Below are 26,025 nucleotides of genomic sequence, written 5' to 3' on the forward strand. Positions count from 1 at the left end.
ATACATCTATTCACCTAACAGTAAATAGGTATCCAGGAGTTAGTTACGTTAGGTTAGGTTAGGTTAGCTTAGATTAGGTTATGTTTGTTTTGTCTAGGAAATAGGCTAGGTTTGCAGGTTAAGTTAGGTTAGTTTAGGCTAGGTTTGTAGAAATAGAAAAAGGGCTGTAATTGTTGGTAGCCTATCTAACCTAACTAAGGAACCTAACCAACCAACCTAACCAAACAAACCTAACCAAGCAACCTAACCAACCAACCTAACCAACCAACCTAATCAAACCAACTAACCAGGCAACCTAACCAACCAACCTAACCAATGTAACCAACCAACCTAACCAACCAACCTAAGCTATCTAACCTAACCAACCAACCTATCCAACCAACCTTAGCTATCTAACCTAACCAACCAACCTATCCAACCAACCTTAGCTATCTACCTAACCAACCAACCTAAGCAACCAACCTAAGCAACCAACCTAAGCAACCTAACCTAACCAACCTAACTAACTAACCAACCTTAACCTAACCTAACCAACCTAACCAACCTAACAAACCAACCTAACTAACCAACCAACCTAACCAACCAACCTAAGCTATCTAACCTAACCAACCAACCTATCCAACCAACCTTAGCTATCTAACCTAACCAACCAACCTAAGCTATCTAACCTAACCAAGCAACCTAACCAAGCTACCTAACCAACCAACCTAACCAAGCAACCTAACCAAGCAACATAACCAACAAACCTAACCAAGCAACCTAACCAACAAACCTAACCAAGCAACCTAACCAACCAACCTAACCAAAGAACCTAACGAAACCAACCTAACCTAACCTAACCAACCAACCCAACCTAACCTAACCAACGTAACCAACCATCCTAACCAAACGTAACCAACCAACGTAACCAACCTAACCTTACCTAACCAACCAACTAACCTAACCAACCTAACCTAACCTAACCAACCAACTAACCTAACCAACCAACCAGCCTAACCAACGTAACCAACCAACCTACCCAACGTAACCAACCTAAGCAACCAACCTAAGCAACCTAACCTAACCAACCTAACCTAACCAACCTAACCTAACCAACCAACCAAACTAACCAACCAACCAACCTAACCAACCTAACAAACCAACCTAACTAACCAACCAACCTAACCAAACAACCTAAGCTCTCTAACCTATCCAACCAACCTTAGCTATCTAACCTAACCAACCAACCTAAGCTATCTAACCTAACCAACCAACCTAAGCTATCTAATTTAACCAACCAACCTAAGCTATCTAACCTAACCAAGCAGCCTAATCAACCAAGCTAACCAAACAACCTAAGCTCTCTAACCTATCCAGCCAACCTTAGCTATCTAACCTAACCAACCAACCTAAGCTATCTAACCTAACCAAGCAGCCTAATCAACCAAGCTAACCAAGCAACCTAACCAACCTAACCTAACCAACCTAACCTAACCTAACCAACCAAACTAACCTAACCTAACCAACCAACCAACCTAACCAACGTAACCAACCAACCTAACAACGTGACCAACCAACCTAACCAATGTAATAACGTAACCAACTTAACCTAACCAACCAACCTAACCAAACCAACCTAACCAACCAACCACCTAACCAACCAACCTAACCAACCAACCAACCTAACCAAACCAACCTAATCAACCAAACAAAGCTATCTAACCAACCAACCTAACTAACCAACCAACCTAACCAACGTAAACTATCTAACCTAACCAACCAACGTAACTAACCTAACCAACCAACCTAAGCTATCTAACCTAACCAACCAACCTAACCCTAACCTAACCAACCAACCCAACCTAACCTAACCAACCAACAACCAACGTAACCAACCAACCTAACCAACCAACCTAAGCAATCTAACCTAACCAAACCAACCTAACCAACCAACCTAACCAACCAACCTAACCAACCAACCAACTTAAGCTATCTAACCTAACCAAGCAACCTAACCAACCAACCTAACCAAGGAACCTAACGAACCAACCTAACCAACGTAAGCTATCTAACCTAACCAACCAACCTAACCAACGTAACCAAACTAACCAACCAAAGCAACCAACCTAAGCAACCTAACCTAACCAACCAACCTAAGCTATCTAACCTAACCAACCAACCTAAGCAATCTAACCTATCCAACCAACCTAAGCAACCTAACCCAACCAACCTAACCTAACCAACCAACCTAACCTAACCAACCTAACCAACCTAACCAATTAACCTAAACCAACCAACCTAACCAACGTACCAACCTAAGCAATGTAACCAAACCTAATGTAACCTGAGCAAACCTAACGTGAGCAACCTAACCTGAGCAACCTAACCTGACCTAACCTAACCAACCAACCTAACCAACCAACCTAACCTAACCAACCAACCTAACCTGAGCAACCTAACCTGAGCAACCTAACCTGAGCAACCTAACCGACCTAACCTAACCAACCAACCTAACCTAACCAACCCAACCTAACCTGAGCAACCTAACCTGAGCAACCTAACCTGAGCAACCTAACCTGAGCAACCTAACCAGAGCAACCTAACCTGAGCAACCTAACCGACCTAACCTAACCAACCAACCTACCTAACCTAACCAACCAACCTAACCTGAGCAACCTAACCTGAGCAACCTAACCTGAGCAACCTAACCTGAGCAACCTAACCTGAACACCTAACCTGAGCAACCTAACCTAACCAACCAACCCTTAACCAACCAACCTATCCTAACCAACCAACCAACCTAACCAACCAACCTAACCAACCAACCTAACCTAACCAACCCAACCTAACCAAACCAACCTAACCTAACCAACCAACCTAACCTGAGCAACCTAACCTGAGCAACCTAACCTGAGCAACCTAACCTGAGCAACCAAACCTGAGCAACCTAACCTGAGCAACCTAACCTGCAGCAACCTAACCAACCAACCTAACCTAACCAACCAACCTAACCAACCAACTAACCTAACCAACCAACCTAACCAACCAACCTAACCTAACCAACCAACCTAACCAACCAAACCTAACCAACCTAATTATGTTATTATATATTATTATTATTATATTATTATTATTATATTATTATTATTATATATATTATATTATTATATTATTATTATTATTATATATTATATTATTATATTATTATTATATTATTATTATATATATTATATTATATTATTATTATTATTATTATATATTATATTATTATTATACAACCTTATTATATTATCAACTCCCTTCTTATTATCTGACACGAACCGAAGGTTCGTGTCAGAGTCCATGAGTGTCCGTGTGCGTGTCCGTGTGAGTGTCCGTGTCCGTGAATCCAAGGGGTTTTGGGTCCAGGAAGCTATTTGTGTCGTACCCAAATTGCCTCCCTTCTCCCCACCTGAAATCCAGGTGGATTGAAAGACCTGCCCGAGGTCAGTGGATCCAGGTATCCGTCCGTGGCCCCCCCGGACTTCAACCCTTCCCCACATTCCAAGGAGTCGGTCAATCAATCTTCGGCTATCCAGAGAATCTATCGAAACTGATGCTCCTACAGGAGGGGACACACAGAGAAAATCTGTGCCCTGTACTTGCAACCGTTCCGACAGGCTCGAACGCAGATCTATCCGGATTAGGAACTTGTTCTATCCGACTAGGCCACGCTGGAGTTGCCTTCTGAATCAAATTTGGCACTTGTATTTATATCTCATAGCAAGGTTAGTTAGTGTCTATTTATCAACAGTTGCAATGATTGATATGTGAAGTTGTTAATTTTGTGTTGACAGTTAGAAATACCTGACAGCTTTGTTTGTATGGTTGCAGTCCCGTGAGGCAGTGTTATGGATGAATATTGGAGAATTTAGGCTAACTGACATGTGTGTGTGTGTGTGTACTCACCTAGTTGTACTCACCTAGTTGTGTTTGCGGGGGTTGAGCTCTGGCTCTTTGGTCCCGCCTCTCAACCGTCAATCAACAGGTATACAGATTCCTGAGCCTATTGGACTCTATCATATCTACACTTGAAACTGTGTATGGAGTCAGCCTCCACCACATCACCTCCTAATGCATTCCATTTGTCAACCACTCTGACACTAAACAAGTTCTTTCAAATATCTCTGTGGCTCATTTGGGACACTCAGTTTCCACCTGTGTCCCCTGTGTCCCCTGTGTCAACCGACTGTCTCACCACTCGGCTGTTAAAGGCTTTGTCTCAGGTTAGTGTGGGTCACCCATGTGTGGGAGGAGACACAGGTGTGGGTGTTGGTGCAAGTGTGGGAGACCATGTAGGTGTGGAGGACCACAGATAACTAGGGGGGGGGGGGAAAATGACGATGATGTGTGAGATGACGGGTTGTGGCATGTGATATTGGTACATATGAGAATATGTGGTTTTTATGTGGAAATATTGTTTAGAAATATGTGGTTTTGGGGGTGAGTGAGAGTGAGTGAACTGTGAGGGTGAGAGTGAGTGAACTGTGAGGGATGAGAGTGAGTGACTGTGAGAGAGGGTGAGGAGAGTGATTGGACTGTAAGAGAGGGTGAGGTGAGAGTGAATGGACTGTGAGAAGGGTGAGTGAGTGGGTGGAGGTTGGTGTGAAAATGTCAGCAGGTGAGAGGGTCCACAGTAGTTTCCCTCACCCCTCCCCTTCCCCCTCATCCCCCTACACTTTCATCCTCATCCACCTGCCTCTTCACTCCAGGACCCCCCCCCCCCACACATATGCCCCTTTCCTCATAACTCCTCATCTGCATCTGAGGCCAGTGGCACTCACCTCCCCCCCCCCTACATCTGAGTGCCTCACACACACTTGTATGCCGCTAGCAGGTGTGTGTGTGACGTGTGTATGAAGCCCTCATGTATGCTGCCCTCACGTCTATGCTTCCCATATGAGTATGCTGCACAGGCACATGTGCAGTCTGCGAGCCTGTCACCCACGCTCCTATTGCCTCATGACACTCGTGAGGTACACATTACACACACACTCATATTTGGCCAACACACTCATGCCGCCCACATACTCATGCCGCCCACGTACTCATGCCGCCCATGGACTCATAGCACCGCCAAACCCATGAGTGTTCATCAATAAACACTCGGGCGTAATAGACGCATTCCAGCACATATGTACGCCCGCACATACGTACACCCGCACGTACGTACGGTCCGCACATATGTACGCCCACACGTACACACTGGGAAGCATACACGAACCGCCCTCTCAGACCACCTCGGTAGTTATATAAGTATTTGCGATGGTCCGAAAGCATATTACGGTTTCAGTGATAGCCTACTGACAAACAGGGAAATGAACCTTTGTCCTAAACAGAAATTATTCTCAAGTTATACATTTATTGTAATATAAATCCAGACGGGACACCACGAGCGAAGCTCTCGTCATGTAAGTACATTTAGGTAGTTACGCACACACACACATATATGTAAACAAAACACATAGCCTGCTATACAGGAAGTTGTAGGTTTATATCTACAGATGACTGGAAGGAAGAGAGACCACGTGGTTTAAGCTGTATATATGTTGTTGTTGAGTTAGGGGCGACGACGATCGTGGGATCGGATGCGCCCCGGCGTACCCGTGAAGGGTGAATCGCAGAAAAGCCAGAAGAGGCGAAACGCCAAGCCAAAACGCGAAACGAGTGGCGCCAAGCACTAGAAACTAATATGCCACACGGCAAAGCTACGCACAAAGGGAGAGGCAGAAGCACATAATAGAACAGGGCAAACAAACAGCCAGAAGGGCACACAGCACGTCATAGAGCAAACACACAAGAAATCAGAGCACAAAACTTGCCCGGGAACTTGGCCCGCGGGAATCTTACATTGAACGCCTCCCAGAGCACCCATTGCCAAGGGGTCTCGTCCATCCACAGGTGACGCCATAACATCTGGAACCGGGGCAAACAAACACCTGCAAACTGGGGACCCAGATGGTAGTACTCATGAGGCGAGAAGTCGCCACTCGCCCCCCACAGGAAGGGAACTTGCCCCCCACGAAAGCACTCCGGTCCGTCAGACAGCAGTAACTCGGCAATCTTCGACCAGTGACCCGGTGGCATCACAGACGCCGGCAAACACTGTCCCCTAGGGCCCCCAACGCGCACCCGCACCACAGGGGTACCCGTGGCCCCGGGCACACCACCAGACGACAGCAGGGAACCCGGACGGCGCGCATCCTTCCGTAACGTCACCACCAGGCCACGCCCAGCACCAGAGTCCACACCATTCCCTGGCAGCGGGAGCCACCACCCCCCCACTGTGGAGAGTCCCCCGGCGGAGAAAGAACCGAAGGCACGTCCGAGACACAGGCACCAGCACCGGCAGGCACATGGACCTCCGCCACCACGAACCGCGGAGACATCGACGCATCCGTATCCACACTGTCAACATCTGAAGCCCCACAGTCACTGAAGTCACCAACGTCGGCCCAGGAAGAAGACGAACGCCGGGAACGTTTGGGCACCGGCCGGATATCGTCCGAGCCGGTAAGTGACCCAGAAACACGGGTACCACGAGCCGAAGGAACCGATGCCAGGACGGCAGCAGCCTCTACCACAGGGGGAACCGGACCACACACAGCAGGAGGCTCCGCAGTCACCCCAGCACCCAGCACATCCGGGACCCGAGTCACGGACACAGGGCCAGGCGCAGCATCAGAAGACGAGGGAGAAGACAGTGACGTCACACAGGGAGCTCCAGGGAGGGCCACGGGAGCAGCTGGGACAGCGACAGGATCAGGCAGACCAACCGACGGTACCTCAAGAACCGGAGGAGGGACGGCAACAACCGGAGGAGGGAGGGCAACAACCGGAGGAGGGACGGCAACAACCGGAGGAGGGACGGCAACAACCGGAGGAGGGACGGCAACAACCGGAGGAGGGACGGCAACAACCGGAGGAGGGACGGCAACAACCGGAGGAGGGACGGCAACAACCGGAGGAGGGACGGCAACAACCGGAGGAGGGACGGCAACAACCGGAGGAGGGACGGCAACAACCGGAGGAGGGACGGCAACAACCGGAGGAGGGACGGCAACAACCGGAGGAGGGACGGCAACAACCGGAGGAGGGACGGCAACAACCGGAGGAGGGACGGCAACAACCGGAGGAGGGACGGCAACAACCGGACGAACGGCAGGCGCAGCCGGGGAAGCTGCAGCAGCAGACGGGACGCGCACCACCTCATCAACATCACCGGGGATAGTGGGCTCCTGAGCTACCGTGCAGTGAGGACGTGTCGCCTGCTGCTCCGGTGGTTTGAGTCGGTTCTCACTACGTGTAGAGAGCCATGGGGAAGGCTCAGCGCAAGAGGGAATGGAAGCAGCTTTCGGACGAGGAAGGACGGGGGACCGATGTGCAGCAGGCCCCAAAGAAAACTGCTATCGAGGCTTTACCACTTGCTTCTACCAGCAAGTCAGCGGACGTAATGGACCTAGAGAGGACAGCGTCAGTCACACACCAGCCAGTGTCAGTCAATGCTTCTCTGTCCGCAACGCTGCCGCGGGACGGCAGTATGAGTCAGGAGAGGACACCACCGGTTTCACGCCAGCCAATGTCGGCCATTGTTCCTCTCTCCACAGCCCAGCCGCAGGACAGCAGTATGGGACAGGGGAGGACACCACCAGTCTCACACCAGACATCGCCAGCCTCTGCACTTCTTCCGAAATTCAAGATCATGCAGACCGACCACTTTCCTACAGCATATGGAGTAGTAACGGCGATGGAAAAAGAACAACCAGAGCTCAAACTTTCCATTACAGTCAACCTGAAGGGAGAAATAATACTGACACCTCAAGACCAACAGACTGCACATTACTTAGAGAAGGTAAGAGTCCTGCAGGGGAAACCTGTGTGCTTGGTAAAGCTGGACCCTTCAGAACGACGCACACGAGTCGTGCTTTTGGGATACCCAATCGACTTTCCCCTGGATCCAGTGCTAGAACACAAGCAAGTCCTGAGTGCGGAACGTTGCCACACAAAAGTAGACAAGGCAGCGACGCGTCAGGTTCTGGTGACCGTCATGGGACATGTGCCGGAAACTTTCGGTCTTGGAAATTGGGGGACATACCGACAGAGGCCATACGTCCCGGAACCCCTACGCTGCTTCAGGTGTCAGAAATACGGCCACCATCAGTCACGCTGCACAGGACAGGAGAGGTGCGGAGTGTGCAGCCTGAGACATCCCACCAAAGACTGTATTGCCAAGCACAAGGCAAACCAGACCACAACAGCCAAATGTCCAAATTGTGGAGGCAAACATCATGCCTGGAGCACAACCTGCTCTGCACGGAAACAAAAAGTGCAGACAGCTCAGGCCAGGGTCAACACACTGACCAGCGGTACATCCACCAACACCACCGTCTGGAACACTCGTGCACAGCCACAACAGCCACCCGCTCTCACAGAGCAAAATTTCCCGAATCTGTCAATTCCGAATCAGACATTACACGAAAGTGTTGCAGAAGTCCAGCAAGTGCAAATGAGCAGAAAACACTTACTTTCGGAATCTACTCACCAGCTATACAGTTTTACCGAGGTCCAGCTGCAAACCATCGTGAAGATCATGGCAGAGACCATTATCAATTGCCTACAGATGACGCAGAACGCCTCACAACAACAGACTCAAGACATCACTTGTGTGATAATGGACAAGATCGTGCAGCAGACCACAGTTACACGAGAAATAGACAGTCTCCGACAGGATGGAGCACAAGAGGACAAACAACGCAACTTGGACATACTGACTACCGACAACAGTCGGCTAGTCAAGACACCGGAACATCGACATTCACAAACGCAACTGCAAGACGCAGTGACCACCCACGATCAACAGAATCTTCCAACACAGGAGACAGACAACAACAGCCAATGCAGTCTGATCTGCAGCAACGCCAACAAAGACGTATTGAACAGCAGAGATGCGCAGGTTCCGCCAACACAAGAAACGGCCGCGAGCAATCAATGCAGTCCGACTTGCAGCAATACCAACAACAAAGTGATGGACCACAGTTCTGCACAGATTCCAACAATGCCGGGGTTGACCACGGACAATCAATGCAGTCCGACCTGCAGCACTTCCAACAACATAGCGATGGACCACAGTTATGCACAGATTCCAACAACGTCGGGGATGACCACGAACTATCAATGCAGTCCGATTTGCAGCGACACGACTTGCGAGGCGGAGAATATAGAGGTCGATTCCGAGGAGGAGTTCTAGTAGAACAAGCAACACCAACCGAACCCGTCGTCTGGCCATTACGAATTCTGCAGTGGAACATACAAGGTCTTGGAAATAAAAAACACACACTTCAGGAGGCTGCAATCAGCACGAAAGCAGATATAATCGTTTTGGAAGAAACTCTTTTCCCAGCCACGAAATCCTTCAGATTAGCTGGATATCAGCACTATGTTCTCCCGTATGAGCAGGGGAGACTAAGAGGATTAATGACCCTAGTCAGAAACACCATACCCAGCAAGAAAATAGACTCGGTTTCATGTGGGGATGGAGTAGAGGTATTAGCAGTTACAGTGAATATGGCTAATTTTGAGCTCCTCATATACAACGTCTACAAGCCCCCTAGACGTAAACTAGAAGCAGAGGCAGTGCTTGCCTTGGCCACGCAGGAAAATTTAATTCTTGCTGGAGATTTTAATGCTCATCATCCAGAGTTAGGTGCAACTGGGCCAGCCAATGCAGATGGGCGCCATTTAGCTGCAGCTCTGCGAGAAGTACCTGAAATTACACTTCTCAACACTGGGGAACCCACTCACATTCTAGGAGGTTCCCTTGATCTTACATTCATCTCCACAGCACTCCAGCAACAGGCGAAGTGGGAAGTAGACCCGGTGATCACTAGTGACCACTATGCTACTGTCACGACACTCAACCTGGCACGACCTCCTACACCTCCTGCGCGGCCTCGGTGGAATTTAGGAAAGGCCAATTGGAATGTATACCAGGAAGAACTTGAAAAATGGTATGCAACGTACACGCCACCTGAGGATTTGAACATACACGAGACCAATCTGCAGGAAGCCGTTGCAGCTGCTGCGAACAAAGCTATTCCAATCATTATCACAGGTAACACGAAACGAAAGAACTATTGGTTCTATAGTAATGACGTTAAAGAACAGAACCACAGAGTCAATATCTTCAGAAAACATCTAAAGAGAAACCCCACACCAGAAGGAAGAACTCTGCTACGAGCGGTGATATCTGAAGCAAGGCGAGTTTCTCGAGAAGTAAAGGAGGCAAGATGGTTTGAGTGGTGTCAAACTCTAAATGAACATAGTAGTCTTGGCAAGATATGGGGTCAGATTAAAACTATATCAGGTCGACCAGCCCGGCCACAGGCATGTATTCAACCATTGCAGGAGGCTGAGAGACTTGCTCTCCAATTTGCAGAAAGAACAGCTTCATATCAGCTTCCTGCAATGGTCCGAAGGCAGCAAGAACACTTAAAACAAGAGAGGATGACAGTCATTCATGAGGGCTTAGCTATAAATGACGAATGTGACTGTCCCTTCACCGAACAGGAACTAAGCAGAGCCAAAAAGGTGGTAAGGACACTGCACCAGGTGCTGATAACATTACATACTCAATGATCGCACATGCAGGTCCTGCTGGAGACCGAGGGATGTTGGACGTCATCAATGCGTCTTGGCAGCAAGGCAAACTACCGCCCTCTTGGAAGAAAGCAGACATCATACCGATTCCTAAGCCGAATGAACCTGGCAATTACAGACCCATTTCCTTAACATCATGCGTTAGTAAAACTGCAGAACGGATGGTCTTAAATAGGCTACTGTGGAAGACTGGAGACCTTCATAAACACATATTTGGCTTCACTAGAGGTGTAGGTACTGCCAACTGCATAGCAACATTACTAGGAACAGTTAACTCGGGTCCAGCTATAGTGGTCTTCCTTGATCTGGAAAAAGCATTTGAACTTGCAAGCCCGCCAGCAATACTACACACCTTAGTTAAAAAAGGTGTGAGGGGGAAAATGCTAGCATGGATTCAAGATTACCTAAGTCACAGGTATGCCAGAGTAAAGTTGCAAGGACAAGTGTCGGACTACCACTTGCACGAGAATGGGACTCCACAAGGAGGAGTCCTCAGTCCTAGTCTTTTTAACATCCTTATGGAAAACCTTGTTACCATGTCCTTTACAGAAGGGGTTACATTGCTAAGCTATGCTGATGATCTAGCATTAGTCGTTACGGGTCCTTCACTTCTAAATAAAGCTCAAGGTGCTTTAGATCAAGTGACATCTGAATGCAGTGTTTTAGGGCTAAAAATATCTGCACAGAAGTCTAAGGCGATGAGACTAGGTGGCAAGGCTCCAGACAGGCACCTACGCATTCAGGACATTAACCTTCAGTGGGTTCCACAATATCGATATCTCGGAGTGTGGATTGATTTTAAGATGACATTCAATAAGCAAATTCAATATCTAAAGGAGAAAGCAAAGTCACGAATAAATATAATGAGAGCAATCACAGGGCCCCGTCTAGGAGCGGGACACAGAGTGTTGAGAATGTTTTACATACACGCCGTTCGTTCCCTGGTTGATTATGCAGCACCTGCCTTACTCACTCTTTCTCCTGGTCAGTGGGCAAACGTTGAGGTTCTTCAAAATGATGCATTGCGAGTCATAACAGGTGCTCCCAGATGGACTAAAATCCTGAACCTAAGACTAGAGACAAAGCTAACGTCGATTGAAATAAGGGTAAAGGGGATTGCTGCGTGCATGCTGACCAAGATATTGACTAGACCTAGAATCAGTTCACTTAAAGATTTGATCACTGGAGCACTAACTCTGGACAGAAGAGCCTCCAATAGCAACAGGTGGACCCATTGTGCGATAAACGCCATCGATACGTTCGATATGGCAAACACAGTCACTGAGAGGGGTGTCGACGACATACATGCAGACTTTGTTATACAAGCCCCTTGGGAATCTCTGCCAGCAGACTTTCAGATTATGGCTCTTGACGGAAAGAAGAACCAGACACATCCTCATCTGCTACGTCACATTGCACAGATGCATATAGAAGCAAACATGGCATCCGACAGCTTCACTTACTTCACGGATGGGTCAGTAGACCAGCAGGGACAGGAAACCGGAGCTGCAGTTAAAGCAGGAAACTCTGTATATAGTTGGAGGCTCTCAAATGGGTGTTCGACTTTACAGACTGAGATGCTAGCCATTCAAAAGGCTTTGGAACATGCTCTTGCTGAACACCGCCAACATGTTATCGTCCATACAGATTCGAGAACCGCCATTGAAACCTTGCAACAGGAACACATATGTGATAACATCCATCTGATCACCAATGTCTTATCATTCATGCACACACTCCACCGACAAGGCCGACGGGTGCTTATCAACTGGGTGCCAAGTCATGTGGGACTATTAGGTAATGACATTGCAGACGAAGCGAAACTTGCTACTAAGAGGAGGAATGTAGACATTTACATACCACCGAGTCTCTCCCAGATGAAGAAAGTGATTCGAAACAGAGCAATGCGAAGGCTGTACAGTGACCACAACACAGCAGTTGCAACATCAGGATCTGCGGGTTGGTACAAGAATTCCACCAACTACGAACCACTTAGTTTGATGAAAGGGGGCAGTAGAACAACAGAAGTGCACTTACATCGCATCAGGCTTGGATACCCATGTGCATGGGAAATAGGCTTACGGGTTCCGGAAGGTGAGAGGAAATGTCAACACTGTGGAGAAATGCCCGACAGACCACTGGAACATTATCTAACACAGTGCACAGTTACAAACCCGTTAAGATTTCACCTTCGATTCGACAGAGCAGAGGAAGTTGTTAAACACATATGGCAAAATCTTACTGAAGCGACCATACGGGTCATACATACTCATCCTCCGCCCAGGTAAACCAGAAACGGCATCACTTAGTGGGCCAGCCAGAGGCTTAGGGCCCGCGCAGGATTATCCCTGCTAAAAAAAAAAAAAAAAAAAAAAAACATCACCGGAGACTGCCGCCAGAGGGAGCGGCGGGAAATCCTCGTCGCGGAACAAGTTGACAGGAGCAGCAGGGGCCTCAGAGCACCCGGCAGCCTGATGCCCCAACAGGCCACACCGGAAACAGGTACGAGGCTGCCGGCCATAATACACCCGGACGTAGTACCCCATAAGCCGGACAGAAGAAGGTATATCCGACCGCAGGCGCATCCCCAACGTGGAATGTTTGTACGCCTCCCAGCATACCGCCCCGAGGAGAGCGTGTTCACCCGCACGCTGACAACAGTACCAAAACCCCCGAAGTAACGCCGGAGGAGGTCATCAGGGAACTCCAGGGGCGCACCATGGACACTGACATAAGTCAGGGCACCACTGCGGTCCGAAATCGCCACAGAGCCGGCATCGTCTGGCAACGGCAACGTACGCCCCCCGTACCGACGGAGGAAGTCCCAGTACTCGTCCTCCCCCACGCCCGTAACTAGCTCCACACCGTAAACAGCTTCCACCGGGACACGAAGCATGTCACACATCACCATCTCGATGGTCGGATAACCAGCCTTACAAGTGAACTCCAGGCCCACGGAGTTCACACGCTGAACAGGAGGAAGATGGCCCCCATGTCAGAACTGCCACGTCAACGCAGCCAGGCAGGCAACAAAACTGGTAGGGCAGAGACGCCCACAACACCTGGCGACCAAAACAGTAAACAACTCCAACAGCCACGGAGGGTCGGTAAACGTCCTCACTCCACGGCTGCTAGCAGTCGACCTAAGCTGTATATATAGAACAGATCCACGAGGCTTCCTCCTCTAACAACAACAACTGCAATCCGAGCCGTTTTCGACACTATAGGCGTCTGAATCCAAACATGAGAAAATCCACATTCTCATAAGAACACTAAGATATATATCCACTATTCAAGAAAGACAACATGATCCTAAAGAAAGGAATAATACCTGCATACCGCTAAATATTATCTATAAAAATTAAAAATAGCGTGTCGAAAATATAAATATTTCGTGAATCCGGTGTAGACGGCTACTTGTCTCACGAACACCGGGGAAGACGACGCTAGCCAGAGGTGTAGACGGCTACTTGTCTCACGAACACCGGGTGAGACGACGCTAGCCAGAGGTGTAGACGGCTACTTGTCTCACGAACACCGGGGGAGACGACGCTAGCCAGAGGTGTAGACGGCTACTTGTCTCACGAACACCGGGGGAGACGACGCTAGCCAGAGGTGTAGACGGCTACTTGTCTCACGAACACCGGGGGAGACGACGCTAGCCAGAGGTGTAGACGGCTACTTGTCTCACGAACACCGGGGGAGACGACGCTAGCCAGAGGTGTAGACGGCTACTTGTCTCACGAACACCGGGGAGACGACGCTAGCCAGAGGTGTAGACGGCTACTTGTCTCACGAACATCGGGGGAGACGACGCTAGCCAGAGGTGTAGACGGCTACTTGTCTCACGAACATCGGGGGAGACGACGCTAGCCAGAGGTGTAGACGGCTACTTGTCTCACGAACACCGGGGGAGACGACGCTAGCCAGAGAGATTGTAAACATTGCCAAGCGAAGACGTCCCTTGTGCTTAAACGGAAGTTTATAAGCCAGAAACTATTAATATTAATTTTGTAACAACTGCTTGTGCCTCGTTATTGTTATTAAGGTGTAGGATTGTTTATAATAATAGAGAAGAGGAGAAGCAGTGACAACAAAAAGCATAAACGCCATGCATCAAGCCTATATTGACGCCTTCACTGTCGCCACCAGTCCCGTCTCTGTTTACACCACATAAATCCTAATGTTTACACCACATAAATCCTAATGTTTACACCACATAAATCCTAATGTTTACACCACATAAATCCTAATGTTTACACCACATAAATGCTAATGTTTACACCACATAAATCCTAATGTTTACACCACATAAATCCTAATGTTTACACCACATAAATCCTAATGTTTACACCACATAAATCCTAATGTTTACACCACATAAATGCTAATGTTTACACCACATAAATCCTAATGTTTACACCACATAAATCCTAATGTTTACACCACATAAATGCTAATGTTTACACCACATAAATCCTAATGTTTACACCACATAAATCCTAATGTTTACACTACATAAATCCTAATGTTTACACCACATAAATCCTAATGTTTACACCACATAAATCCTAATGTTTATACTACATAAATCCTAATGTTTACACCACATAAATCCTAATGTTTACACCACATAAATCCTAATGTTTACACCACATAAATCCTAATGTTTACACCACATAAATCCTAATGTGTACACCACATAAATCCTAATGTGTTCTCCACATAAATCCTAATGTTTACACATAAATCCTAATGTTTACTCCACATAAATCCTAATGTGTACACCACATAAATCCTAATGTGTACACCACATAAATCCTAATGTGTACACCACATAAATCCTAATGTTTACACCACATAAATCTTAAATAGTCACAGTTTAGCTTTTTGGAATCCTATTTAATTCTTACCAAAAACACTAACCCCCTAAAAAACAATGAAAGTAGTTAAGACGAGGGCTGTCGAGCCCAAAGTAATCAAAATATAAAATTTAAGCTATTTAAATTTGTGTATATCTATATATATATATATATATATATATATATATATATATATATATATATATTATATATACTTAGTGATAAATAAGCTAGGCCGAAGCTTATAATAAAAGTGGCAGTACCTAATTACGGCACACATTTGTATTATTATCAAAGAGTGCTAATGCGAGGTTACATTCCAGGCTGGTGAATGGTGTGCACATCAGCCGCTGCAAGTAACCCATTATAACTCCTCTAGAAAGAAGCCTGGTACTCGACACGCCGGTCCTGGCTTCATCAACTACAACAGTTAAGACTCGACCAATTATTGTATTGTTATTTTGTAATTTTTGAATTGGTTTAATTTTTTTATATCGAGGGTAAATACCACATTAATTTTGGTCGTTTGGGTTGACAACCAAAACTCCAGGATAATATAAATATTTATATATATATATATATATATATATATATATATATATATATATATATATATATTATATATATGTGTGTCTGTGTGTGTATGTATATGTATCAACAGAAATAGCTTAGTAAACAACTCAGCAGAGACGTAATGATGACTAAGATCTCTTAAGAACAAGAGTAAACAGAGTGAGAATGGTCGAGGCAGGCATGCCACACCCAGGATAACTCAAGTGTCTAAAGCCAAGATGGTCGGCATATTACTAACTAGGCTAGTCATACTACTAACTAAGGTAGGCATTTGTTGTTACAAGTGTTGTTGTTACAGGTGATGTTTGTGGTGGTGGCTGTGTTTGTTGGTACAGCTGTTGTTATTGTTGTGGCTGTGTTTGTTGGTACAGCTGTTGTGGCTGTGTTTGTTGGTACAGCTGTTGTTATTGTTGTGGCTGTGTTTGCTGGTACAGTTGCTGTTGTGGCTGTGCTTGCTGGTACAGTTGCTGTTGTGGCTGTACTTGCTGGTACAGTTGCTGTTGTGGCTGTACTTGCTGGTGCAGTTGCTGTTGTGGCTGTGCTTGCTGGTACAGTTGCTGTTGTGGCTGTGCTTGCTGGTACAGTTGCTGTTGTGGCTGTGTTTGCTGGTACAGTTGCTGTTGTGGCTGTGTTTGCTGGTACAGTTGCTGTTGTGGCTGTACTTGCTGGTACAGTTGCTGTTGTGGCTGTACTTGCTGGTACAGTTGCTGTTGTGGCTGTACTTGCTGATACAGTTGCTGTTGTGGCTGTACTTGCTGGTACAGTTGCTGTTGTGGCTGTACTTGCTGGTACAGTTGCTGTTGTGGCTGTACTTGCTGGTACAGTTGCTGTTGTGGCTGTGTTTGCTGGTACAGTTGCTGTTGTGGCTGTACTTGCTGGTACAGTTGCTGTTGTGGCTGTACTTGCTGGTACAGTTGCTGTTGTGGCTGTACTTGCTGGTACAGTTGCTGTTTCATTGCATTGTTGGTGGTGGTGTTGACGCATCAAGTACCTGCTGCTGTCCTTGTATATGTTTTCGTGGTTGTTGTTGCTGTTGGCTATTTTGGGAGTGTTAATGTCCGCATGTGTGTGTGTGTGTGTGCTCACCTGGTTGTACTCACCTAGTTGTGCAAAGAGCTCTGGCTCTTTGGCCCCGCCTCGCAACTGTTGATCAACCGGTGTATAGATTCCTGAGCCTACTGGGTTTGATCATATTGACATTTGAAACTATGTATGGAGTCAGCCTCCACCACATCACTGCCTAACCTATCTAGGTTTTTGTGTGTGTACGTACGAATGGTTATCTAATAGCCTATTCAGGAATGGGAGTTCCAGCTGTGTTTTGCTCCGCCAACTGGTCGTGATGCACCTCTTACGTTATAATTCACATAGTTGTCGTAGTTAATTTAACGTTAATTAACGCCTTATGGGATTGTCGTAGTGGCAGGATTTTTTGTCATCTCCTGGGATATTCCGTCGTGGGTCCCGAGTCTCTTGCTGGCCCACTAAGTGTTACTCATTTCAGTTTTACTCAGTCAGTGGATGACTGTTTATGACTCGCACGGTGGCCTCTGTAAGGTATGGCCCAGTGTGTGTAACAACTTCTTTAACTGCGCTGTTAAATCTCGGTTAAAATCTTATTTGGGTTGAACTCTGTACTGTGTTAGACGGTGTTCCAGTGGTCTGTTTGGGTTGTAAATTAGCCCTGTGTTAGATAATGTTCCAGTGGGTAGATATATATGGCTATTTTCAGGTTATCTGTGATTTCGGGGCTTAACGTCCCCGCGGCCCGGTCCTCGACCAGGCCTCCACCCCCAGGAAGCAGCCCGTAGCAGCTGTCTAACTCCCAGGTACCTATTTACTGCTAGGTAACAGGGGCATCAGGGTGAAAGAAACATTTTGCCCATTTGTCTCTGCCTCCACCGGGGATCGAACCCGGAGCCTCAGGACTATGAATCCAAAGCACAGTCCAACCAGCTGTCAGGCGCCCTATATATAGTAGTGGTAGTTGTGGTGGTTAAGGTTGTGGTTATAGTTGAAATGTTTGTGATTGTAGTGGTAGTGTTTGTGGTGTTATTGGAATGGTGATGCGGTAGTTGTGGTTGTAATGGTTCTGTTGTGGTAATGTAATGGCAATGATTATCGTGAAGGGTGGTGGTGGTGGTGGTTGCGATAGGGAGTTGTGGTTGTAGTAATGGTAGTGGTTGTGGTGGTATGAAAGTGAATGTTGTTATTGTTCGAGAGAGATCTTAACAGAATAGTAAGTAGGAAGCTGATACGTCACCTAAATAACGCCACAGCGTGCTCCCATCACCGCCAACCCCCACCACCGCGAACCTCGATCTCCGCGAACCCCCACCACCGCCAACCCCCACCACCGCCAACCCCCACCACCGCGAACCTCGATCTCCGCGAACCTCGATCTCTGCGAACCGCGATCTCCGCGAACCTAGTATCATCCATTAACATCCAGGCTGAAGCCTAACATTACCCCTCAACATCGGAGCTGAAGCCTAACATTACCCCTCAACATCGGAGCTTAAGCCTAATATTATCCCTCAACATCGGAGCTGAAGCCTAATATTACCCCTCAACATCGGAGCTGAAGCCTAACATTACCCCTCAACATCGGAGCTTAAGCCTAATATTATCCCTCAACATCGGAGCTGAACCCTAACATTATCCCTCAACATCGGAGCTGAAGCCTAATATTACCCCTCAACATCGGAGCTGAAGCCTAACATTACCCCTCAACATCGGAGCTTAAGCCTAATATTACCCCTCAACATCGGAGCTTAAGCCTAACATTACCCCTCAACATCGGAGCTGAAGCCTAACATTACCCCTCAACATCGGAGCTTAAGCCTAATATTACCCCTCAACATCGGAGCTTAAGCCTAACATTACCCCTCAACATCGGAGCTGAAGCCTAACATTACCCCTCAACATCGGAGCTTAAGCCTAATATTACCCCTCAACATCGGAGCTTAAGCCTAACATTACCCCTCAACATCGGAGCTTAAGCCTAATATTATCCCTCAACATCGGAGCTTAAGCCTAACATTACCCCTCAACATCGGAGCTTAAGCCTAATATTATTCATCAACATCGGAGCTTAAGCCTAATATTACCCCTCAACATCGGAGCTTAAGCCTAATATTACCCCTCAACATCGGAGCTTAAGCCTAACATTATCCCTCAACATCGGAGCTGAAGCCTAACAATACCCCTCAACATCGGAGCTTAAGCCTAACATTACCCCTCAACATCGGAGCTTAAGCCTAATATTATCCCTCAACATCGGAGCTGAAGCCTAATATTATCCCTCAACATCGGAGCTGAAGCCTAACATTACCCCTCAACATCGGAGCTGAAGCCTAACATTACCCCTCAACATCGGAGCTTAAGCCTAATATTATCCCTCAACATCGGAGCTGAAGCCTAATATTATCCCTCAACATCGGAGCTGAAGCCTAACATTACCCCTCAACATCGGAGCTTAAGCCTAATATTATCCCTCAACATCGGAGCTGAAGCCTAATATTATCCCTCAACATCGGAGCTGAAGCCTAACATTACCCCTCAACATCGGAGCTGAAGCCTAACATTACCCCTCAACATCGGAGCTTAAGCCTAACATTACCCCTCAACATCGGAGCTGAAGCCTAACATTACCCCTCAACATCGGAGCTGAAGCCTAATATTACCCCTCAACATCGGAGCTGAAGCCTAATATTTCCCCTCAACATCGGAGCTGAAGCCTAATATAGTACATTGGGAGCAATTCTTTATTATCGGTATTGATGAATATTCTCTTCTTGTACTGATGATTAGTTTGTTCTTGTTACTCTTATCATCATCCTCCTCATCATTGTTTTCTTCGTCATTATCAACCACTTGTTGTTCAACACCTTCCTGTCTTCGATGTCTTAATATTCTCTTCTTCTTCTTCTCTTATTTAATGCAAACGAAGATGTTGAATGTTTCTACAGGTGTAAACGCTGATATAAGGAGAGCACCGTTACGCTGCCTCCTTCGTGTGGTACTGGAGGGCAACGATGGAGGGAAAGTACACCTAATATCCGCCAGGAATTTTCAGAGTTGACGAAGTAACGAAGGAGGTGGACGAACAATGGACCCCAAAGAGCGATGGAATCTCAGCGATGGAGCCAGACGAGATATTCAGCGGTGAAAGTGATGGAGCCAGATGAGTGTTGGAGCTGGACAAGGTTTGAAGATTGAGAAATCAGAGCTCTGATGGACTTTTGGTAACAACGTGAGTCCCAAAAAGGTTCAGAAAAGATGTTTTTATCTTCGTAAAACATGGTTTATTGACGTGAAACATTAAACGGGAAGCGATACTAAATTTTGAGTACAAAATATAGACCAAATGTATAGGAAATTATGAATTTGAAGCCAGTGATTTCATAAAAGTGGATACAGAAACAATTTGAAATTTCAATGACGAGAGCAAGTAATATATATATATATATATATATATATATATATATATATATATATATATATATATATATATATATATATATATATATATATATATATATATATATATAATGGAAGTGTTTAGACTTTCCCCACACCATGTCACAGTAGCCTCATGTTCCCTCACACCATACCTCAGAAGCCTAAAATCACAACACTTGTATATCATTTTGAATTTCATGAGTTTGACTTAATAAATAGTTTTATAGGCAAAGATTGTGGGAAAGGTAAGTAGGGAAAGGAGACCACTACATGGAGGAGAGGAATTGACTTTAGTGGGAAGAGAGAGAGAGAGAGCCAAGGACTTAGCCCATCTTCCTGGCAAATGGTCAAAGATGCAAAGTTACTTATTCTTATCATAAGAGATGTTAAAACGTGTTGAGCATGATTGAAATCACTCGGTGTTTCCTCTACTGAGGAATTAATAAGGTCTCTACGCCAGGGCAAGTTGTGTTGGTTTGAGTGGAAATGTTTCTTGGATAAATATAAATTATATGTACATAGGTTTCACGTATTATGGTGAAGAGGTTGTGTGTGTGTTTCTATGTGTATTAGTAAGAGAAGTGATGCGATATGCATGATGTGTTGATTGTTAGTTTGTTTGATTGTCGGTGTCTTCGAGTGTGTTGTCTTCGCCGTTTTTAATTAGGGACCTCCACCTAGATTCAGGAAGCTCTGTGTATTTCTTCGTAAGTGGGTTTGCTACGAAGGTTCCTAAGTGCGCCCTAAGAAGATGCTTAGGTGCAATTCAATAAGGTCCACTTAGGAAGAAATTTGTTGGTTCACCTGCGTGCCGATAGAGGTCACTACTGTGTTTCGTTTGGCCAATCAGAGAGCAGCAACATTCTTCATATTGAAGATTTAGCGCTGGCTTATCGGAGCTCTACTGCCTCCTAGTTACGTCGAATTTTCTTATAAAATTAGTATATTTCGAAGTAAAACAATGTTTTTTCAACTTCTACAGCCAGCACCGTTGTAGTAAACAAATATGTTACATTTGTTGTTTACCTACGTAATTCTAAGAGATACTGTGTAGCTGTCCTTGTTGCTCGGAAGATGCGCTGACAATTATTGTATATATTTACTGAATTTACCCAAGGGGCACTAACTATCTAGTGACCTCGAAGAGGACAGAAAGCCGGCGGCTTGTTAAAGGGCCCGCCAATTGTCTTAATGATATTTTTTAGCTTGAATTTGGCATTTACGGCTTCAGCGGGTAGGCGGTTCCATGGGTTTATAGCCCTCTTGGTGGAAAAAAACATCTGTTTTCAGTCCTACTTGAGAGAACACTCTCCAACACTATCTGTGATTGTCCTGTTATCAGTGACTTCATACCAAATGGTATGAGGTATTTTGAGCTCTGTAATTACTTCATACACTCAGGAATATTGGAAGATATTCTTGTGCTGCACCCAGATTTTGCCAGTGGAGGCTAATAGATCAGCATTAAGTATTTTGTTCTCTCCTGATTCCATGTATGACTGGCCATCCTGTGAGGTGAGGATGTTGGGTGAGCTTGTAGCTGGTTTTTGATCTACACTGTGTGGTCCTTTATACAGAATAGGGAAGCAGCACATTGCTGTGTATACCTAAACATGTTTAAAAATACATTGTTTGAGAGGAGTTTTGTAGAAACTGGTAAGAGTAATTATAATAATATAATGTTTCCATGATTCAGTGCTTACCTCTTGAAAATCGCGAAGAGTTGTTTAGTCAGAGTTTATTTGTTTTTTGTATTGAGGCTGGTATTTTCTAAATTGATTCCATGTACAGTATGTCTAACCATCCTGTGAGATGGGAGTATTAGATAAACTTATAGCTAGTTTTTTATCTAAACTGTGTAATATTCCATATAGAATAGGGTAGCAGCACATTGCTGTGTATACCTAATCTTCTTAATAAAAAATATCAGTAATAATGATTTTAAATTATAGTTTGTATTATTACAAATACAGTACTGTATTATCCTTATTAAATCATGTTGACCATGGATCATTAAGATCTCATGTTGATATGTAATAGTCATATTTCTTTTGAACTGCATATCCATGCTAATCATTCATTAAATTGTGCATTATGTCTCAATTTTTCACTTCCTTGGATATACTGTACAGTACAAAAAGATAGGATAAAAATAAACCAGTAATATTTCTTTCATTATATTTTTCATTTAAATAACTGCATCAATATTTTTACAGCTGACAGGATTTGTTTTACCATACAGGTACATTATTTGTTAAAAAATAATTGGTTTATTGTTACACACAATGGTGCTACATAACCTTCCCAGCTTGGTGCCTTCTTTTAATACTTACTGATTAAAAAATAAATAATAAATACATTTTATTCAGGAAATGTACATACAGTTGATTTACAAACATAATGTTGGATTTATAGACAGAGCTAGTACATACAATACCTAAAGCCACTAATACTCATAGCATTTCGGGCAAGGTGTGGGGGGGAAAACACAGACTAAAACTTAATAGTAATCGGGATTAGGTATAATTGTGTTGAAAGAAGGAATAAAAAATACAAAAAGGGGGGTTAACATAGCAATTAACATACATAACAACAACATAACATAACATACATAGTTAACATAGTTAACATACAGCAATTGCACATGTTGGTGAACAGCGTTGTTTAAAAAATAGCAAGACATGGGTTGACATTTAGGAGGTAAGTTAGGTTAAATGGAGTTAATTAGGCAGTACTTGGTTTATCTCTTAAACTGGTTGAGAGAGGTACAGCCTTTGACATGATTCGGGAGGTCATTCCACATTCTGGGTCCCTTGATTTATAGAGCACTTCTAGTTTGGTTACACACAGTCAAATTGTGTAACAGGAAGAGGTCTTGGACACAAATTTGTTCCATGCTAAATGTAGAGGAATCAGCTGAGTATTCCTCAAATAAAATAAGTTGCCTCAGCTTATAAGGTAAATAAAATAAGCATTTCTCAATAAGTAGCTGCCTCACCTCACTGCCTTACTGCTACATAGCCTTCCCGGCATGGTGCCTTCTTTTGATAATTACTTGCTCCACACCCAAATTGTATAACAGGAAGAGGTCTTGGACCCCTACTTCCCTCTCTCTTTTTTAATAATCTATATAGTCATAATTATAGCTTTAAAAATTCAATGAATAAAGTTTTTGACATTTTTACCCTTCTCCTTACCTAACATCATTTGTGCAGCATATGTTTATTTTATGTCTCACCCAGATTTAATTTCAAAATAAAACCAAACTAAATAAATTAGAAATGGGTATGCATAGCTAAGGTACACCCTTACTACTAGGTGAACAGGGGCATTTGGTGATAGTAAATGATCCCATCAGGCAGGGCTCATCACCTTCTCTCATATTTCATGTTCACCTGTGTTTATTTACTTAATAACTACTGGTATAATATCTTGCTATTATAAAACTAATTCTACTATCATAAAAGACATATTTACTTTAAGTTTCAAGCAGAGAATGCATATATAACTAACACGAAGGACTCCTCTTCACTAGATTCAATTTTTATAATCTTTTGTTTATGTTCCAAAATCTTAAAATCGATCCCAGTGTTATGTAGTAGAGAAAAATTGAGTTATATCCAGTTTACGTAAAGCTACGAGTGGTCGAAACCACACTTAGATCCTGGAATGAACTTACGAAGGTTTTTCGACTTAGTGTAGCTACTTGAATACCGCCGTAGCCGCCACGAAGGCGATAAGAAGGAAAACATTCGTAGCTAAGAAGAAAAACCTTCGTAAGTACCTTCGTGAATCCGGCCCCTGGTCTCAAGTGTCACTGAATACGAGTCTAGTGATGATTAGTGTAACCAATATTATCAGGCAGGGCAATCAAGCCTGTTCACCTAACAATAATTACAATAATTAGAGATAAGTATTTATACATAAAATACAAAAATCGTTTTGTAATTTTGCCTACAAAAAAGGTCTCCCGCTAATAGTGTTAACGGTGAAGAAAACGTAGGGAAAATAATTGAATATAAGACTTTAATGTATAGAATTAACTAGTCGAGTGAGAAATCATTTCTCAAGAACAGGTGTGGCGAGGTCGCTGGCTGGTATAAGCAAAGAAACGCTAATACAAGGTGAAATTTTTATATAATACTGCTTTGTGTAATGAGAAATTAGAAGACAGGGGCGAGAAAGCTGTTATTTAAAATGGAAGAGGCGTGTAGTAGGGGGCAATATATGGAATATGTATGAGGGAGAGAGAGAGAGAGAGAGAGAGAGAGTGGAGGAAGGGTGTATTGTAGTGACTTGTCCCATTCAAATCCAATCGTATCTGCTCATATAATTGTGCGCGGGGGATTATGTTCTGGTATCTTGTCATCTAGTTGATTCTGCGTGCGCGTCGGGCAGATAGCAAGATATCGGAAAGGGCCATGCTGGGGCTCGTACAACCCGTTATCCAGCAGAGATAGTACCACGCTCTGATAACCACCGTCACTCTCACTCAAGCAACCCAACACTGCCTCATCCCAGCACACCAACAGCCCGCCCACCACCACACATACAGACCTCCACCACCACACATACAGACCTCCACCACCACACATACAGCCCTCCACCACCACACATACAGACCTCCACTACCACACATACAGCACGCCCACCACCACACATACAGGCCTCCACTACCACACATACAGCCCACCACCACCACCACACATACAGACCTCCACTACCACACATACAGACCTCCACCACCACACATACAGACCTCCACCACCACACATACAGACCTCCACCACACATACAGACCTCCACCACACACATACAGACCTCCACCACCACACATACAGGCCTCCACCACCACACATACAGGCCTCCACCACCACACATACAGGCCTCCACCACCACACATACAGACCTCAACCACCATACATACAGACCTCCACCACCACACATACAGACCTCCACCACCACACATACAGACCTCCACCACCACACATACAGACCTCCACCACCACACATACAGACCTCCACCACACATACAGACCTCCACCACCACACAGACAGACCTCCACCACACATACAGACCTCCACCACTACACATACAGACCTCCACCACATACAGACCTCCACCACATACAGACCTCCGCCACCACACATACAGACCTCCACCACACATACAGACCTCCACCACCACACATACAGACCTCCACCACCACACATACAGACCTCCACCATACATAACATACAGACCTCCACCACCACACATACAGACCTCCACCACCACACATACAGACCTCCACCACCACACATACAGACCACCACCACACATACAGACCACCACTACCACACATACAGACCCACCACCACACATACAGACCTCCACCACCACACATACAGACCACCACCACACATACAGACCACCACTACCACACATCCAGACCTCCACCACCACACATAC

This window comes from Procambarus clarkii, unplaced genomic scaffold, assembly GCF_040958095.1.
Source record: "Procambarus clarkii isolate CNS0578487 unplaced genomic scaffold, FALCON_Pclarkii_2.0 HiC_scaffold_128, whole genome shotgun sequence".
In the NCBI taxonomy this organism is placed as follows: Eukaryota; Metazoa; Arthropoda; class Malacostraca; order Decapoda; family Cambaridae; genus Procambarus; species Procambarus clarkii.